The sequence below is a fragment of the Vombatus ursinus genome, unplaced genomic scaffold, assembly GCF_900497805.2.
Source record: "Vombatus ursinus unplaced genomic scaffold, bare-nosed wombat genome assembly UNPS02004994.1, whole genome shotgun sequence".
In the NCBI taxonomy this organism is placed as follows: domain Eukaryota; kingdom Metazoa; phylum Chordata; class Mammalia; order Diprotodontia; family Vombatidae; genus Vombatus; species Vombatus ursinus.
Genome location: NW_020944772.1, coordinates 1 through 6,341, shown reverse-complemented (window position 1 = coordinate 6,341; position 6,341 = coordinate 1). Strand labels below are relative to the sequence as shown.

Here is a 6,341-nt window from a genome sequence, read left to right as displayed (position 1 = left end):
GTACAGATGGTCCAGCTACCCAGACACACAAGACTGAGTTTAAACTATGCAACAAAGTCTTTTTTTTTACAATTCCCATAACTTAATAAAGTTTTTTTCAGAAGACAGAAATTGAACTAGATCCAAGGGAACTGAGCTAGCTCTGGATTTGGGCCACAAGATGGAATCAGTGTGGTTCCCTAAATTCCAACTACCACCCACAGTAGTAGTAGGAGTAGTAGTAGGAGTAGGAGTAAGAGTAGGAGTAGGAGTAGGAGTAGTAGTAGTAGTTGTTGTTGTTGTTGATGTTGTTGTTGTGTGATAGTAGTAGTGATGATAGTAGTGGTGGTAATAGTGATAGTAGCAATGATTAATATTTACAGTTCACATTTATATAGTGTTTTAAAATTTATACTCTATCATTCTGTGAATTTTTTTGAGAAGTCTCCTTCAGTGGTCCTTTAAGGATTTCTGCTATTGGTCAATGCAGCTCACTGAAAAAGAAGAACTAACTTACTGAAAGGGGAACTTTTGGTGAGCTGAGAGTCAAGCCCCCACCTTCTGAGCTGTCTGAAAAGGGCCATCTGACCTTTAGTAAAGAGTTCTGTGATATCTAAGTTTAATCCTATGATTATTTTTTTTTGGTTCTATAAAGATATATTTACTGTGATTTTGACTTATCTATTATTAAATCTTGTTAAAAGATTCATTCACTAAATCTAACAGGTAACTTAAGCTTAAAGGATATTTATGTTAGCTTAGTTCTTCCTAAAGAAAGGAAACTTAATCCTCCAATCAAACTAAGATAAATCAAGGTAATCAGTATTAATTGATTTAGAGATCATCTTTTTCATAGCCTTTCTTTGCTTCTGTTCTTATTGTAAAGTCTTCTGTCTTGTCTCTATTACAAATGAAACTAGTTCTTGATTTTGGAAAGCTCCATTTATGCCTATGTTTTCTAGTGTTTTGAACAAGAATGGGTGTTGTATTTTGGTGGTTTAAATTTTTTCCGCCAATATTCATTATAGAATTTGGTCTCTACTTTTCTTTCTTTCTTTGAATCCTACCATTTTTAGATATCAAGATTCTGTTTATATGATATGAGGAATTGGGGAGGACCCTGTCTTTATCTGTTTCTTCAACCATTTAGGTAAAATTCTAATTATTTTTTACATGATTGTTAGAATTTGCTTTTAAATCCATTTATTCCTGGGGGATTTTTCTTGGTGAGGTTATTTTGGCTTGTTTGTTTTCTGTCCTTGAGACTGAGTTATTTAGATAGTCTAATTACCCTTTTCTTAATCTGTGTACTGGAAAGGAATTCTTCTATGAGCCCATGGAGGTCTTCTGCCAGAAGGAGCTCTGCTTAGGTCCCATGACATATGATTCCAATGACTTAGTAGGTTGTTCCTTGAATTTATCCTATAACCTTCTAAGGACCTTATTCAATAACTCAGTCAGTAGGCATTTATTAAATTTCTCCTATGCTCTTAAGTGCTAAGGATAAAAAGAAAGGAAAAAGACAGTCCTTGTTCTCAAGGAGCTTACAGTCTATTTGGGGAGATGGCATAAAAACAGCTATGCACAAGAAAGCTAAAGGCAGGATGAATTAGAAATAACCAACAGAAGGAATGCACTAAAATTAAGATGGATTAGGAAAGTCTTCCTATAGAAGGTGAGATTGTGTTTGGGACTTGAAGGAAGCCAGGAAAGCCAGGAGCAGCAGATGTATTCCAGTCATGGGGGACGATCATTGAAAAGGGAGAAGAGTTGGGAGATTCCAATGTCATGTGTGAGAACCAGGAAGGAGGTGAGTGCCTGTGGATCATACTGTATGTGGGAGGTGAGAGTAGGGTCTTATAAGCCTAGAAAGGTAAAGAGGGCTGTTTATGAAGGGCTTGGAATACCAAAGGATTTTACATCTGATCTGGGAGGTGATAAGGAGTCATCAGAGTTTATTGAGTAAGGAGGAAGGTGACATCATCAGATGTTTGCTTTAGGAAGTCACTGGGAGCAGAAAGAATTGGAGTGGAGACTTGAGGCAGGGAGGCCAACTTATTGCAGTAGCCCAGATGTTAAGTGATGAGGGGCTTCACCAGGGCATTGTCCGTGCCAGAGGAGAGAAGCGGGTATATTCAAAAGATGTTAGGAAGGGGAAATGGACAGATCTTGGCAGCAGGTTGGATAGGAGGAGGTGAGAGAGTGTCAGAAATCTGGGATGACCCCTAGCTTGCAAGCTTGGGTGACCTGTGTGATGTTGACAGTACTAGGCTGCTCTTGACAATAATAGGCAAGAAGGAGGAATGGTGTGATGGGGGTGGGGGAGGTGAGATAATGAGTTCAGTGTTGGACGTGTGGAGTTCAAGAGGTCTATAGGATATCCAATTGAAGATGTTCAACAGGCAGTTGTAGATGTGAGACTGGGTGTATGCAGAGAGGTTAGGACTGGATAAGTGGATCGTGGAATTATCCAGCTACCCAACCTCCAACCCTCTGTGGTGAAAGTCCTATACCTGCCCCCAGTATGTCGTAATAGTGTAAAATAGAGGCTCCTTTCCTTCGACTAGGTAATAAAGGCCATTTTCTGCCTCATTTTTCACCTAGCCTTAATCACTGGGCATTGCCTCAGGCAAACTGAAACCTGAGAAATATGGAAATGTTTTGCATGGATTTCACATGTGTAACTACCAGGTTGGGAGTTCCCCTGGCTGGGAAACCCTGTACCTGTTCCATAACCATGAGAAGTTCCTTTTGATACCAAAGGAATAGGCCAAGGATCTCCAGATTGAATATAGGTAGTAGTTTAATCAATCATTAGGAATGCTTACAATACAGGGGCAATCTTGAGTCTGGGACGGCAGCCAGACCATTCAGTGGATCCCAGTAAAAGACCCCCAAAACCCCACAGTAATTATAGAAAGCAGACAAAGGGAAGAGGAACTTGAGAGTGCATCAGTACTGATTGGTGGATACTTTTGGTTTTCTGCTTAGTAATGGGCTTGGGCATTAAGCCAGTGTTATGCCAAAAATAAGTTTGTGTATTGATCATGTAATGGTCACGTATGGGTAATGGTAATCTCGTTATGGCTTTCATCAGTCACAGTATCTTAAGTTATGACTCATTGTCTAAGTGATAATTCAGTATCTAAGTTATGATTTTTTAACAGGTCACCATGTGACCACCTTTCACAAGACTTTAAGTTTTTATGGCTTTTCACTTATTACTGTATTTTATGGCTTTTCCCCAAATGGGACCCCACAGCAACCTATATCAAATTGCTTATCATCCCAGGAGACGGGAGGGCAAAGTGGGAAGGATGGAATTTGGAATTCAAAATGTAAAAAATGTTTAAAAATGTTTTATATGTAATTGGAGAAAAAAAAATATTTAAAAAAAACTTTAAAAACAAGGCTTCAACTCCCCCATCTCCCCCCAAAAAAGATTGTTAAGTTCCTTCAAGGCAGGGATTCTCTCTCCTCTGTTTGTATTCACAGTGCTTAGCACAGTGCCTCATACACTGTAAGTGCTTAACAAATGTTTATTAATTGATCAATTATAATTTTCTTTAATTTCATTACTCATTGTTTCTATAACATCTAATTTGACCTCCTCCTTCTTTAGGATTTTGTTGTTAAGGCTCCATTTGGATCTGTGTCTATTGTTAGTGGTCCCTGAACCAATGACTATTTTTATGGTGTTATGGTTTTTTAAAGGATGTATGGTTTTTTAAAGGATGCCTTTTTACAGTCATTTGCAATATATCTGTGCCCTAATGCATGGTCAGTTTTTGTAAAAGATTCATGTAGTGCTAAGAAGTATGTCTATTTTGGGATTCACATTTAGAAAATGCTATAAGTCTTAACAAATAATTTTTCTTAAATTAGGAAGGGCCACATGTAGAAACTGTATGGCAAAGAAATACACACGCATACAATGAACAAGCATTTCTATTGTCATTTGGCCTTATTCACTCTTCATTTTTTTTAAACCTTGTATGGCTTCATAATAAATCTCTTAATTTTTTTTGATGAAACTAGAAAAAGCACAATGTAATTACTTGTCATTTATTTTGGTATAAAATAGACCTAAGGTGGTTCTTTCTCTTTGGACTTTATGCTAATGAAGGTAACTTGCAGAATCATCAAATAAAGCACATAGTATAAAATAAGACCACATAAAAGGGAGTAGGAGATGAGAAGAAGTGGATCAAGGGAAATATAGTGTCATGGAACTGCAGGCTTATGCCCCTTGAACGTCAAGTCCTTGACAGATTTTACTAAACTAGTTAAAGCCAGCAAGTTCCAGGACTTGATAGTTTGCTGAAGGGAATAAAGCTGTTTGAAATATTTAGTCAGTCTCCAATTCAATCCACCAATTCAATAGTGACAGACACTGGATGATGAAATACCAGTAACAGGAGTTCTTCTAGGCTAAGGTCTTCAATAAATAGTTTATCTTTTCTTTTTGGGTTAGCTTTGCTTAGTCAACAATTTGTGGCAAATGAATGCACTCCATTCCAAGGGACAGGACAAAGGAAAGCTGAGTAGAACTGGGACGTGATCCATTTTTAGGTGAAAAGCAAGAAAACCCCAAACTTAAAAGAATAGCACTGAGTTACTTTCTAAGGCAAGCAAAAAAAAAAAGACATTGTCCAAAGGGTTGATTAAAAGGGGTTTTTTTGCCCTTTTCCAAAGTCAGTTCTGCTTGCTTGCCTTCTCATGTTTACTTCTGGGTTCCACTTGTGGTTTCTCTACACTGGCAATGAATCACTCAGGGATTTAACTGGAGATAATACCTATGTACAAGCATGTGTATAGCTCCAAATAAAGGCTTCTTTTTGTTTTCCCATCATGACTGCTTGCTGGTTTTTTCTCCATATGCATTCCTTGTGATTATGAACCCAGACATAACATGAGCCCAAGCTAAGGCCAAGCCAGTGACTACAATATTTCTCATCATCAATGTGATATTTAAAGAACTTTTCTCTCACTTTGAAAAAAGCCATTTCCCTGAGTAAGGAATCAGCTACTGCCAACTCTAGCTGCTCACCTTTTTCCTGCAATCCACCCTTGAGGTGTTTGTATCTCTTCATTAAATACTTTACATCACAGATGACAAGAAAAGAACCATCAGAGGATCTCAAAGACACCCAGGTTTCCAGGTAAGTGGCAGTTGGTTGAGAATTTGATGAAATAACCATTAATAAGGACTGTTAAAGGAAAGCAGCCTGATTCCTTCACGCAGCACTACTCCTAATGTCATGAGAAATTTTGCAAAATGTAATGTCTCAATTCCTTCTTCCTCTTGTCTTTTCAGCTGAGGGGCCAGATGTTATTAGTAGCTCTCTAGAGCCCTGCGTGTACACATCCCCCCTTGAATTACATTTGAAGTTAAAGTACTATGTTGATGTTCCTAGAGGACACTCTCCTTGCTCATTCAGAAATATAAATGCAGTGTACTCGGCTTCTTGGTAGTTTGTACCACTAATCAGCATTCCTTCTGAATTCAGCACCTGAAACCCTCCTGTTCACTCAACATAATTATACTCCTGGATAACTGGGCTCATTTTCTTCTCCTCAGCTAGGTTACAGACTCCAGGTTCAGAAATCCTTTGGCTATGATGTACAGTGGCTGCTGGCATAGTGGGCACAAACAAGGATTTAACTGCCACCAAACATCAACCAATATGTACTGGATGAAAGATTCATTTCCTAAAATACACTGACTTCCTTATTTTTGTAATTAGGCCAGGGCTCCTATAGCACCTATGCCTCCTTCTCATCATATTGCTAGCCTTGGGGTGGTGCCAAGAACATGCCCCCTGCTGGCTGCCTGGAGAAGGAAAGTAATTGAGCAGCCACCTGGTGCTGCCCCTTCCATTCCCTGCCCTTGCATTCCTCCTCACCTACACCCAGCAATGCCTCTGCATGACCCTCAGGACCCTGCTCCTCTCCCACATGCTCTCAGGTCCTTAACCCATTTGGCTTTCCCTGATATGCTGCTCAGAAGGGGCAGTGAGTGAGCCCATTTGAGCCTCAGAGCCCGGAGTTGGCTGGACACAGATCACAGGTGGACAGTCTGTGTCTAAGGAAGGGATCAATTAAGTCCAACTCCACAAACTTGGTACATTGTCACTCTCCCTCCCAGGTAACCCAGAACACCCAGCCAAGCACATTCCATGGACTGCCTAGACCTGTCCTCTTCCTGATCCAGTGAAAGGATGGATGGGAATGTAATCTGAGAAAGTTATGTGCTCTGCATAGAGGCTGCATTAGGGGAATCATTATGCTTTTTAGGGATTCTATATCACTGTGTGCTTACACATGGCATCACTGCTTTTCTTATACTAGTAAACCTGGCA

General features: G+C 39.5%; 1 pseudogene; it reads right to left on the bottom strand.

Annotated features, from left to right (window-relative positions):
- Nucleotides 1–4,775: 4,775 nt before the first annotated feature.
- Nucleotides 4,776–5,621, bottom strand: LOC114028650 (annotated as a pseudogene).
- Nucleotides 5,622–6,341: the final 720 nt, after the last annotated feature.